We start from the raw sequence: 13,351 nt of genomic DNA on the forward strand, positions 1-13,351 counted from the left end.
ATAACATCATTAATAATTAACAACATACAAGTATATATACATACAACAGAGCTCATCCTGCAGGGGATTCATACATGTGCCATAGTCAGACATTTGGTATTTGTTTGGTTGTTAGGTAAAGCTGGCACTACATTGGTATAGGTCACACACAAGGATAAGGAAAGGCATTTTCCCAATTGACCAAGCCCTAGTTTAGCAGTTGTAGAGGATTAGATAGTGATCATTGTAGTATTTTATTAGGGCAGGGGAGCTGAGCACGGAGGAGGACACATCTGTGCCACCAAAGCAGAGCAGAAAGTACATATTTTGCTGCTCTGTGTACATAAAGAGCATTGATGCCCACCTCAAAGTCCACACCTCAAGGAGAAAAAGAGCACGCCGTAGGTGCTTTGAAGAAAAAAAAAAAAAAAAAGGGGTGTAGTCTCCCTGGGAAAGGGCGTGACCACACGATAGTATCCCCAATTCAAATTATGTCACACAGTAATTCCCCTTAAGGCACACATCCACTAGACGATTAAATTGAGCGATTGAATGATAACGATATAATTATCGTTCAATAATCGTTTGAAAATCGTTTGCACATTGTCTAAAAAATGCCTAAAATGACCAGCGATGCGCGCTCTCGCTGGTCGTTTAGACATCTATCATCATTGGCATATATGTTGTACAACCTGATGATAACGTCAGGTTCAGCATGTTTGCAGATGATTGATTGTGCCTACACTGAATGACTGCTCGTTCAGTGTAGGCACATCACAGACTGACAAACGACTGCACGATTACAATGTCGTAATTGTGCAGTCATTTTCATGTCTTTAGGTGGATGTGTGCTTTTAGTCTCATTACACCGCACAGTAGTGTCCCTTACACATTATTATGCCACACACCATAATGGCCCTTACACATTATGCCATACACCATAATGGCCATTCACAGAGGATGGTCCCAGCAGGGCTGCCAAGATACTCAGCAGGCCCAGGTATGGTGGGAGTGTATGATTACATGGGAGGGCATGGCAACTCCCTCTCATTTACAGAATGATTATAGTGTGAGCTGCTGTGAGGCAGAGGTGTGAGTTGTGTGTGGTTGCTGCATATTGGAGACATTGGTTACACCACTCCTGTACTCCCATGCCCCTATAGAGACTTGGGTACTTTTACCCATCCTCCTGGGTCCCAGTTCCAACCCATTGCCAGAACTTTTGTTATATTGACAGTTTGCCACCTTGTCTCATGACCATTACGTAGGTAGGGCGACAAGGGTAAAATATCGACTGGTCGGGCATGCCGGATCGTCCAGCCTGCCCGTCCGATGATATATTCTGTCATTTATTTATTGTATTATATCACATAGAGATAATCAGTGACTTCACATCAACATTTCAGTCCGGTACATGGACCTTTGTCAAGATAACGACATAAGTGGACCAAACACACTATACCCCCATATAGTGTGTTTGGTCCACTTATGTGGTTCAAACACACTATATGGGGATTAAGGGCCTGATTCAGAGCCGCTCGTAAGCGGCCGCTCGTAAGCGGCCGCTCGTGCGCTCCGAGCCATGTTCGCACAACTGCGCATGCGTATGGGTTGTAATACGCATGCACGAACCAGTCATTGTGGTCGGAAATTGTGTGCTCGCAAAATAGCGAATGCCTGCTAATTTGAGTGACAGAATGAGGCGTTTGTGGGTGGTAACAGGGGAAGGTGCTTGAAAACGGGGAGTGGAGATCTGAACGCAGGTGTGCCAAAAGGTCAAAACGGGCATTTTAAGGGTGTGCAGAATTAACAAAGCAGCGTCATCGACCACGTCACTTGGTTGTTTCTTAGCCTGAACTGGTCGCATGATTGCGGTAGGAAAATCCAACCACAAGCACTGTGAGCAGTTCAGATGCCTTTCGATGTACTCGATTAATCAAATAAATAGCAAAGATGACGTAGGATGCGAGCGGCCAGGGGGCGTCTTTACAAAATAGCGAGCGCATATTTTGTTCGCTCGCTCAGACATAGAGGCGTCAACAGACCGCAAAGAGCGAGCGCTCAATTTAAATAGCCAGCCCCTTTTTCTAAACGAGCGAGCGCAAATAGCGTCCGGCTCTGAATCAGGCCCTAAGTGTGTTTGGTCCACTTATGTCGTTATCTTGACAAAGGTCCATGTACCGGATTGAAATGTTGATGTGAGGTCTCTGATTATCTCTAAGTGATATACTGTAATAATACAATTAATTAATACTGCATAAAGGCCCTCATTCAGAGCCGTACGCTCTGAGCAGAGCGCACGCTCTGAATGAGGGCCGGGCTCCATTTTCATGGAGCGTCCTCCTGGACGCTCGTATAGCTGTGGGTCACCACCCACAGGCTATACGAGCGTGCTTTGTGATGGCCGCGATGATCGAGACCATCGCGACCATCGAAATTGCGAGCCGGAGCCTGCGGTTGAGGTTTTCAACCGCAAGCTCCGCAGTGATTTTGGCTCTATCAGAGCCAAAATCACTCCCACTGACATCACTAGTGATGTCAGTGGGCCGGCTTCTGACGGGAGGCGTTCCCGTGGGAACGCCCCCGTCAGGGAGGCACGCCCCCGGCACGCCCACCAAAGGGGGCGTGCTGTCAATCAACATTGACAGCACGCCCCCTTTGATCGGACACAACGAGCGAAGGACTTTCCTTCGCTCGTCGCGTCTGGCGCATGCGCACGACGGAGCTCCCTCCGTCGTGCGCATGCTCAGTGCATAACATCGACCCACTTGCGAGCGGACAGCCGCTCGCGAGTGGGTCTGAATCAGGCCCAAAGACTGGTGAGTGCACCCCTGGTTATTACCTTTTTATATAGAGATGCGGGTTCAAATCCCGACTCCGGAAGCCTGACTATTGAAAATCCTGACGCCGGCTGGTAAGTACCCTATACCTCCCCTCTCCCCCCTAACCCTCCCTTGGTGGTACCTAACCCTAACCTCCCCGGAGGGGTGTCTAACCCTAATCTTCCCCCAGTGGTGCCTAACCCTAACCCCTCCTCCCTGCAGCCTAACCCTAACCTTCCCGTAGGTGCCTAACCCTAAAGCTAAACCCCCATCCCTGAGCAGCCATGGATACTTACCCAGATTCTTCGTTCAGGATTCTGGCAGCCAGACAGCGGACTCAGGTATCCTGGTCCCATTCGAGATATTGTCGTCAGCATTTTGCCGGGCGTCGGGATTCCGGCATTGGCATTTCGACGCCCAGCATACCGTCCGCCGGCATATGCACTACATCATATATTCATATATATATATAAAATAACTTCAAGGAAAAAAAAATCTCCAGGACACTATGTTATCCTGAGGAAGGGGGTAGAAGACCCCGAAATGTTGACCTATTAAAAGCCTTCTGGTGAGGGTATTGTTTCCACCCATCTCCGAGTGCCGCCTCGATACTGTTCAAATATTCATTTGGGGGTGCTGTCCCCCGTGGAGGGCACCGGAGCAAGTTAGGGCTATATGCCCATCTACACAGAGTGGAGGAGTGCCGGAGCACTGGAATCAATCTATCTATACTGTGACACAGTTAGGTTAGGGGGTCCCTCTCCTGGGTAGAGGACTCCTTCCTTACACACACCCACAGCAGCAGGGAAGCAGCACACCAGTCTGGATGCAAGTACAAGCTGGTCGGCGCCAGTCTTTATTGTACAATGTCAGAAATAACACAAAGAAAACATAAACGTAAATCCTAGCCCTGTCGGGGCACTAACTTCACAGGTAGTTCCCTCACTACCAGAACCTGGCAGGGCCTAATGCCCTCGCCAGCAACAAAGCACAGCACAGTACAGTACTCACAGATAGGTTTTCCAAGTGTCTCTGAGCAAACTCCCTGTCTGCTCTCCCAGGTGAGACAATCAGCCCTCAACACACTAGGCTTATATTGGCCACTCTCAGGTGGGAACCCAATCAAGCCTGTTACCAGGCTAAGAGAACCAAAACCTGGAGTGGCCGTGAGTGGAGCCCTCCCTCTCCTCTCACCCACAACCCCAGGTCCCAAACCGGCTTTTCAAAAAGCCGAAACTCAAGCCTGCTACACTGCAGACTTTCTCCTGGGGGTTTAAAATACATAAGACAGGAATCTGGGACAAATGTACCTGCCACAGACCACTTTACCAGTGATCCTATCACAATACATACATACACATATATATATCTCTATCTATCTCTATATAACTACAAATCGACCGTCACTCTCCACATAGAGATATCTCCTGCTCCGGTGCCCTCTGGAAACAGACTTGTATATGGGCAATACGAACAAGTATCGGCACTCAGAGACTTCAAGATTTCAAAAACGTGTGTTTAATGGTGCACATGCCGTAGTCGCGTGCACAAAAAAATGGGTGTGGCCATGCGTCATAAGGGCGTTACCACTCAAAATGGGGTCTTGTTAGCATTCATTTAAGGTAGTGGATAGATCCCCTTCCATTTCTGTACCATGACGTCATTAGTTACTGTCCAACGTCATTCTCTACCATCCACGTGGGCATAGAGGGGGAATACAATCTTGTGGCGAGCGAAGTGTGTCACCGAAGCGTGGCGAGCGGACAACTGTGTTCTTTTGGTGGATTGTATGGGCAGGAAACCACACTTCCGCCCTCACTGCACGTCACTTCCACGTACAGAAACAGAAGGGGATTTATACACAACCATTCCCTTAATGTGTCATGTTTTCCCTGCTTCTCTTCCTCCTTCCCTTACTTACCCCCTGCACCACTCAAACTTTGGGCCTGATTCAGACCCGGGCGCAAGCGCTGTGCAACCGGGTCGATGGTGGGCCAGTGCGCACGCGCGGTGTGTGCTCGCTTGCTCCGGGACTCACTACAAAAGGGGCGGCTGTAGATGTTGATCGACAGCTCGATCCCTTTTGTAGGTGTGGCCAGGGGGTGGCTTCACAAATGGAGGCGTTTCCAAGCGAACGCCAGCCGTTTGTGGGCGGCCTCACTGACATCACCAGTGATGTCAGTGAGAGAGCTTCCGGCTCTGTTAGAGCCGAAAGCTCTCTGGGGCTTGTGGCCACGACACCCTACCACAAGGGTCTCGTCGCAAGCCCGATGGTCTTGACCATCATCATGGCCGCTCGCATAAGCTGTGGGTGGTAACTTAAAAACCAAGCGCCCGCCCTGATTCAGAGCGAGCGCTCGCTTTTTGCGAGCGCCTCTGAATAAGGCCCTTTATCCCTCTTTAACCATGCACTTTTTTTGTGAGACACACAGGGGTGAACAGGTACACAGAGGTGGTGAGGCACAAAGAGGTAGAGTAGTTCAGAGGGGGAGACAGGTACACCGAGGTAGTGTAGTACACAGAGGAGGTGAAGGACATAGGGGTGATGGTGTACACACAGGGGGACAGCGAAGGAGGACAGTGCACACAATGGGTCAGTGAGGGAGTACAGCACACACGGGGACAGGGAGGGAAGTCAGCACACACAAGAGTACAGGGAGGGAGGTCAGCGAACACAGGTGGACAGTGAGGGAGGACAGCGCACACGGGACAGAGAGAGAGGACAACACACACGGGGCAGAGAGGGAGACAGCACACAGATGGGGACAGGGAAGGAGGTCAGTGCACATACTGTAGGGGGGCATACTGAGGGAGGACAGCGCACACAGGGGGATAGGGAAGGAGGACAGGGCACACGGGGATAGTGAGAGGACAGCACACACATGGGGGACAGGAAGGGAGGACAGTGCACACGGGGGCAGGGAGGGAGGTCAGCGCACACAAGGGGGCAGGGAGGGAGGTGAACGCACACAAGGCGGGCAGGGAGGGAGGTCAACGCACAGATGGGGACAGGGAGGGAGGTCAGCGAACATGGGGATAGGGAGGGAGGTCAGTGCACACAAGAGAACAGGGAGGGAGGTTAATGCATAGTGTGAGGCAGTGAGGGAGGTCAGCGCACACAGGGGGATAGAGGGGGGAGGTCAGCGGGTACAGTGAGAGGACAGCACACACATGGGGGACAGGGAGGGAGGACAGCGCACACATGGGGAAATGGAGGGAGGACAGCACACACGGGGACAGGGAGGGAGGACAGCACACACACGGGGATAGGGACGGAGGTCAGTGCACACTGGGATAGGGAGGTCAATGCACACAGGGGGACAGGGAGGGAGGTCAGTGCACACAGGGGGACAGGGAGGGAGGTCAGCGCACACGGGGATAGGGAGGAAGGTCAGCGCACACGGGGATAGGGAGGGAGGTCAGTGCACATGGGGATAGGGAGGTCAGAGCACACAGCGGGACAGGGAGGGAGGACAGTGCACACAGGGGCAGGGGGGGGGGGGAGGTCAGCGCACACAGGGGGGCAGGGAGGGAGGTCAGTGCACACAAGAGAACCAGGAGGGAGGTTAGTGCACAGTGTGGGGCAGTGAGGGAGGTCAGCGCACAAAGAGGGATAGGGAGGGAGGTCAGCGCACCCTGGCATAGAGGGGGAGGTCAGCGGGTACAGTGAGAGGACAGCACACACATGGGGACAGGGAGGGAGGACAGCGCACACATAGGGAAATGGAGGGAGGACAGCATACACATGGGGATAGGGAGGAAGGTCAGTGCACACGGGGATAGGGAGGGAGGTCAGCGCACACAGGGGATAGGAAGGGAGGACAGCGCACACAGGGGGACAGGGAGGGAGGACAGCACACACAGGGGATAGGAAGGGAGGACAGCGCACACAGGGAGACAGGGAGGGAGGACAGCACACACAGGGGATAGGAAGGGAGGACAGCGCACACAGGGAGACAGGGAGGGAGGACAGCGCACACAGGGGGACAGGGAAGGAGGACAGCACACATATGGGAACAGGGAGGGAGGACTGTATATACACAGAAACAAAGGGAGGGAGAACAGTATGTGACGTGTACAGTAAGCAATAGTTTATATATATATAACTCACATTTTTCCTCCTTCTGCTGTGGCTGCTTCCAGTCACTCTCCCGCAGCCCCGCTCCATCGTCCAGCTTCTCCTCGGAGTCCTGGCTGAAATCTATACGCTGCCCCAGGCAGGACCCACCTCCTGTTTCTCCGCACATTATTAGTTCCTGTTCTCACCAGTTACACTTCCTTATTTTGAGTGGCTGAGCTCCTGACGCTGTGGCCTCCCCACCTCTATGGTTCCGCTGCCCGGAAGTCCCCTTCCCCGCCCGGCCGGCAAGCAGTGCAACCCACCATGCGGTGGCAGCAGCATGTAACGTCATACTTCGCATGAGGGGAAGAGCTGTAAGAGGCAGAGCTAAAGGCACCCGAATAGATCCTAGGTCTGTGCCAGGTGGCATTGATCATGGCCCCGAAAGGCCACCTCATTCGTTAAGGCCGGCTGTGACTGACCAGCCAGCATACTACAATGAGTCCAACAGGCTAATTGTTAGTACTGTTACTGCCAATACCACGGGCTCCGGTGCAGCGGCTGCCTGTACTTTCATAACAGCACACTGCAGTGCTGAAAACTTGTAAAGAAAAATATACAATTTTAGTGCCTGAAGTGCCGATATGTAATACCGCTACATACCGACATACCTCGAGCACTGGTCTTATCCTAAAAAAAAATGTATATACACACATTTATATATAACTACAAACAAATATATATCACACATACATACATATTTATTCATACATATACAGTATATATATACATATATACACACACACACTATATGTATATATATAAAGATATATATATTTAAAGTCCAAGTCAAGGCGGCACTCACAGGTAACAACAAATCCTTTTCAACGTAACATAAGCAGAAGTACCTTATATACCACAGTTCACCTCGTGCATCCCCGCGTCCATCCCGGCGCCGGATGATGATATCACCCACGTGCGACGCGGGCTAGAGCCGCGACAATGGCAACCAATACACAGTCACTCCCTCCGGGCCCAGCGTCTAGCATGGCTCCACCCATCCCCGTCTGGAGGGACAGCCCTCGATGCCATGGAAACTAACATCAATATCACTTACACCATAATAGTAAGCTAAAAACAATCAAACTGACATAACCCCCGGGAACCCTCTAGCATAGAAAAACAATAATTGCACATAATGGTGCGTACACAAAGTCAGATATATCGTTTATCATTCGATCGTTTGTATCGACCGGAATATAGCCCCTTTCAATGACCAAACGATTTGTCGATGCGCGGGCATGGATGGTCGATATCGCTATCGACCATCGCCTGTGCATGCAGGCCAACCTGATCGATATCGTTAAGTCGTTTGGGGGCATATTCGATAACAATCATCCAGCACATGCTGGTCGATCAGACAACGATATCTGATAGTTTGATCGACCCGTGTGTACGGGCCATAAGACATGAATAATCGAACAACCGATGGCTCCAGACAATATAAGAATCCACCTAAACGGCCAACGTCTAATCCGGAGCATAGGGCCTGATTCAGAGCCGCTCGTAAGCGGCCGCTCGTTCGTTCCTACCGATGTTTGCACAACTGCGCATGCGTACGGATTTTAATACTCATTCGCGAACCAGTCAGTGTGGCCGAAAATCGTGTGCTCGCTAAATAGCGAATGCCTGCTATTTTGAGTGACAGAATGAGGCATTTGTGGGTGGTAACAGGGGAAGGTGCTTGAAAACGGGGAGTGGAGATCCGAACGCAGGCGTGCTTAAAGGTCAAAACGGGCGTTTTAAGGGTGTGCATAATTAACAAAGCAGCGTCATTGACCACGTCACTTGGTTGTTTTATAGTCAGAACTGCTCGCATGATTGTGGTAGGAAAAACCAACCACAAGAATAGCGAGCAGTTCAGACGCCTTTCGATGTACTCAATTAATCTAATAAATAGCGGACATGACATATGATGCGAGCGGCCAGGGGGCGTTTTTTTAAAAATTACGATCGCATGTTTTGTTCGCTCGTTCAGACATAGAGGCGTGAACAGACCGCAAAGAGCGAACGGTTCATTTAAATAGCAAGCCCCTTTTTCTGAACGAGCGAGCGCAAATAGCGTCCGACTCTGAATCAGGCCCATAGTGCACAATATAGCAATAAGCACACATACCTCTATACATACCATATATGTATGGGGGGGTGGAGACCCGCTAGGGGGGCTGTTGTAATCGCTGGTAAGGGGGGGATCTTGGTTGTGATCGCGGGGGTGGTTGTCATGATTGCAGAGGGGGTGTTGGCACTCTTGTGATCGCGGGCGGTGCACTGTGATGTGCAGCACCCAGGGAAGCAATAGCTCCGCCTCCAGCCGAGCATGTGCTGCCCTAACAGACACTAGAGCCCACCTCTCCCTCTGGCAATTACATTGCGGCCATTTTGGGAGGGATTTTCGGCCGGGCATCTCAGTAGCCAGATAAGCCCATCTTGGCATCGGCCCTTCTGTTTGGGCCTCATTCAGAGATGTACACAAACCCGATGGGGTACGTACTCTGCAGTTGGGAGGACTGCGCATGCACAGGATGTGTACTGTGCATGTGCAGGCCTCCATCTGCGAGTCCGCTCGCAGTGTGTCACAATCCTGGCTAGTTTTTACCTTTTGTGACTTACCTCTGCCAGCTGCTCCATGGATCTGTGTTTGTAATTCTCCTAGGACATCTGCTCTGGCTGAATCATGCTGGCTGTTACATCTCTGTGTGTGCAGAGCTCTCACCTCCCCACACTGATTAAACACCTGGACCCTGCTCTGTCTGTGAGCATTGCTAGTCTTAATTGGAATCACAGGTGTGGTCCTGATTCTCAAGGGCTGCAGAGATGAATACTCCCTCTGCATGCTGTGCCTTGCTCCACTCTGAATGCCACTGCCAGACCACCTGTCTGTATCCACCAATCGCTGCCAGACTCTAGGTATATAGATCCTCCTCTAATAGCACTCAGTGCTTGAACATCTTGTTACGTTCCGTGGTGTACTGCTTGTGCTATAGCTGTACCTCTGTGTGCCAGTATGTCCCAGGCTCCTGCTGGTTCCTAGACCAGTGCTATCCGTAAGCCTGCTGCGTTCAGCTATCCACGCTACCAGACTCTCACCTACGGCTCCCAGGCCGCTCCTAGTAGCTTTCACACTACCATCTCTCACCCACGGCTCCCAGGCCGCACCAAGTAGCTTCCACGCTACCAGCGTCTACCCACGGCTATCCAGCCGCTCCACGTAGCCACCCAGCTACCAGCGTCTACGTACGGCTATCCAGCCGCTCCCCGAAGCCATCCAGCTACCAGCATCTACCCACGGCTATCCAGCCGCTCCACGTAGCCACTCAGCTACCAGCGTCTACCCACGGCTATCCAGCCGCTCCCTGAAGCCATCCAGCTACCAACGTCTACCCACGGCTATCCAGCCGCTCCACGTAGCCACTCAGCTACCAGCGTCTACCCACAGCTATCCAGCCGCTCCACGTAGCCACTCAGCTACCAGCGTCTACCCATGGCTATCCAGCCGCTCCACGTAGCCACCCAGCTGCCAGCGTCTACCCACGGCTATCCAGCCGCTCCACGTAGCCACCCAGCTACCAGCGTCTACCCACGGCTATCCAGCCGCTCCACGTAGCCACCCAGCTACCAGCGTCTACCCACGGCTATCCAGCCGCTCCACGTAGCCACCCAGCTACCAGCGTCTACCCACGGCTATCCAGCCGCTCCACGTAGCCACCCAGCTACCAGCGTCTACCCACGGCTATCCAGCCGCTCCACGTAGCCACCCAGCTACCAACGTCTACCCACGGCTATCCAGCCGCTCCATGTAGCTACCCAGCTACCAGCGTCTACCCACGGCTATCCAGCCGCTTCACGTAGCCACCCAGCTACCAGCGTCTACCCACGGCTAACCAGCCACTCCACGAAGCCACCCGGCTACCAGCGTCTACCCACGGCTACCCAGCCGCTCCAAGTAGCTACCCAGCTACCAGCGTCTACCCACGGCTATCCAGCCGCTCCACGTAGCCACCCAGCTACCAGCGTCTACCCACGGCTAACCGTCCGCTTCACGTAGCCATCCAGATACTAGCTTTCCTGCCGGTCCCAGTCCGGTTCCTCCAAGTCCACTCACCTCACGGCTCATTAGCTGCACCAAGTAGCTTCCGTGCTACCATCCATCTGCAGGCTCATCTACTGGTACCCCGACCAGCTCAGTCAGCCTACCTGCCAGTCCCAGTCCGGTCCCTCCAAGTTCCTTCTGGTCTCATTCCAACGTCTCCAGTTTCCAGTTCCAGTCACTCATCACCAAAGGCAGTTCTCACTGCTACCCACTTCTTATAATAAAGAGCTATTCATGTTAACCATGGTTCCAGTCCCGCTGGCCTCCAGTGATTCCAGCTCATCACCTGATACAGGTAACTCGCTAGCACCAACTGTGACACAGTGTCTCTAAGCTGTAGCCTGATTGACAGGCTGCAGCCTTTTGGGGGCGGGGAGACGGTGGCACCGGCCTGTGTTCCTTTTTCTGGTAGTGCAGAGGCCAGGTTCTGCGTCTGAAGATGTCAAATTCCTGGCCTCGGCTACGCAGGTAAGACGCTTATTCTGAGTAGTCTTTGGCTTTCTCAGATGGCCGATGCTGCAACCATGTGATGCTGCATCTTCGGACACAGCACTCGGATCTGCAATGCTGTCTCCGCAGATGCCTCATGCTGCATTAGCATATTTTCACATCACTGCTGTGTCCAAAGGCTCACTAGCGATGAGACCTGTGTCACTCTTTGAATCAGGCCCTTTATTTGAACTTTATATTCAAGGTTATCATACAACCTCCCGTAATTAGGGAAAACCCCAAAAATAATAAGATGACTGTGAAGTATCAAGGCATGAACTATAAATTAACCACTCACAGTAATTTGTACAGTTTCTGTGAGTGGTTAATATATAGTTTATGCCATAACACTATATAGTAGTAGTAAAGAGCACCTAAAATTAAGTTTACACTATCAAAATGTACAGGTTTGGAACGGAGAGGAGGGGGCCCCAAACCAAATTATTGTATAGGGTCCCATTAGGTCTTAATCCAGTTCTGGGTGGAGGGACAGGGGAGAGATGATGGCACCTTGTCTTGTGTATTTTACTACATAGTGTTCAGAAAAATCCTATTATGACATTTTGTAAAGCTCCTGGAACCCTGGCTCCTGGGCATCCTGTTGCTATTAGCAACCATTACTTTTACATTTCCACTTGGATCACTGTACTGTATTTACATTTATATATGGGAGATGGAACACATATGTTAAAGAATAAACAGTGCGAGGAGGCGTCGCTCACCAATATCGTAACCCGTAATGTTACTAAGTAGTGTGCAGGCTTATCAGGTCATGGGTGAGCACATCCTCCTTTTTTACAGCTTATTTGCTGAATTGCAGATTTTTAATGTCCTCCTTTATTGAGAGAGCCATTAGTCTAGCAGTATGCAATGAACACAGTGCAGTATGAGAGGTTTTAAATATCTGACACTAAATTAGCTCTAAAGATGAGTCAGCCTGTATGCCCCATGCCATTTAAAGTAGGTCATGTTAACATCCAGCAATAGGTGACTTCCAACAGTACATACATATGCCAACAGCCTAAGATGACCCTCAGAATTAAAGACTACACCCTCCTATACTCAGTGCTAATTTGTAGCATTGCAGTCTCACAGAGAAAGCTATTTATAGTCTGCTCTGATTTAACACATTGTCACACTTACAGAGGGCGGCGGGACAAGATATGTATTGCTCTGCATTTAAGAAAATGTACCACTCTGCTGGATAAATGCCACTGCAGTAACTTCAATTATTTTATTGTAAGTTTAGTGAAACAATTGTTTTATGCCTCAATCAATAATTCCATGGGAATGGTGTAGTTCCAGCTAAATTATCCATGCGTAGATCTCTTTGAATGTGCTCTCAATGTGACCAACAGCCTCTAGATATAGGTCAATTGTTCAGCTAGTTCTCTATTTGAATTGTAATAAATCAATGGATTATTTAACCCATTTGGTGCTCCCTGCAGTATTTTAAATAAAAAAGGCAAAAAAAATGATCAATTATTATCTTTCAAGTCTATTGTAACATTAAGTAGCTATCATTAATTGTAACAGAAACATTTATTTATAGCACCAGCATACATCTTATCACCTTACAATGTGGGACAAACACAGTAAGTAAACAAAATTGAGTTGTTTTACAAGTATGTGTTGTTGGATGGTTGTGTGTCCATCCTCCGTACCTAATCTAAATTCTTTCTTCTATTTTGGATAACCATGAATCACCAGGAGCGTTGAGAGAGGAGTGGGGTGGGTAGTATTTACCCGGGTTTATCTTTGGGGGCATGGTAGTGACCCGACCTTGGGAGGGAGGAATGCCATGGACAGTGAGGAATACCCCCCTCCTTAGCGTGCCACCATTTTGCCTAG

The 13,351-nt window shown here is 50.6% G+C and overlaps 1 protein-coding gene across 1 annotated transcript in view; it reads right to left on the reverse strand.

Moving 5' to 3' along the window:
• MAPRE2 (microtubule associated protein RP/EB family member 2) overlaps window positions 1–9,550 on the reverse strand; it is a 254,743-nt gene extending 245,193 nt beyond the window's left edge. The window contains exon 1 of the mRNA XM_088469555.1: window positions 9,532–9,550. The gene's annotated coding sequence lies outside the window, so the exon portion shown is untranslated. The remainder of the gene's footprint in view (window positions 1–9,531) is intronic.
• Between the last annotated feature and the right edge of the window lie 3,801 nt (window positions 9,551–13,351).

This window comes from Taudactylus pleione, unplaced genomic scaffold, assembly GCF_031769625.1.
Source record: "Taudactylus pleione unplaced genomic scaffold, aTauple2 ptg000093l, whole genome shotgun sequence".
In the NCBI taxonomy this organism is placed as follows: Eukaryota; Metazoa; Chordata; class Amphibia; order Anura; family Myobatrachidae; genus Taudactylus; species Taudactylus pleione.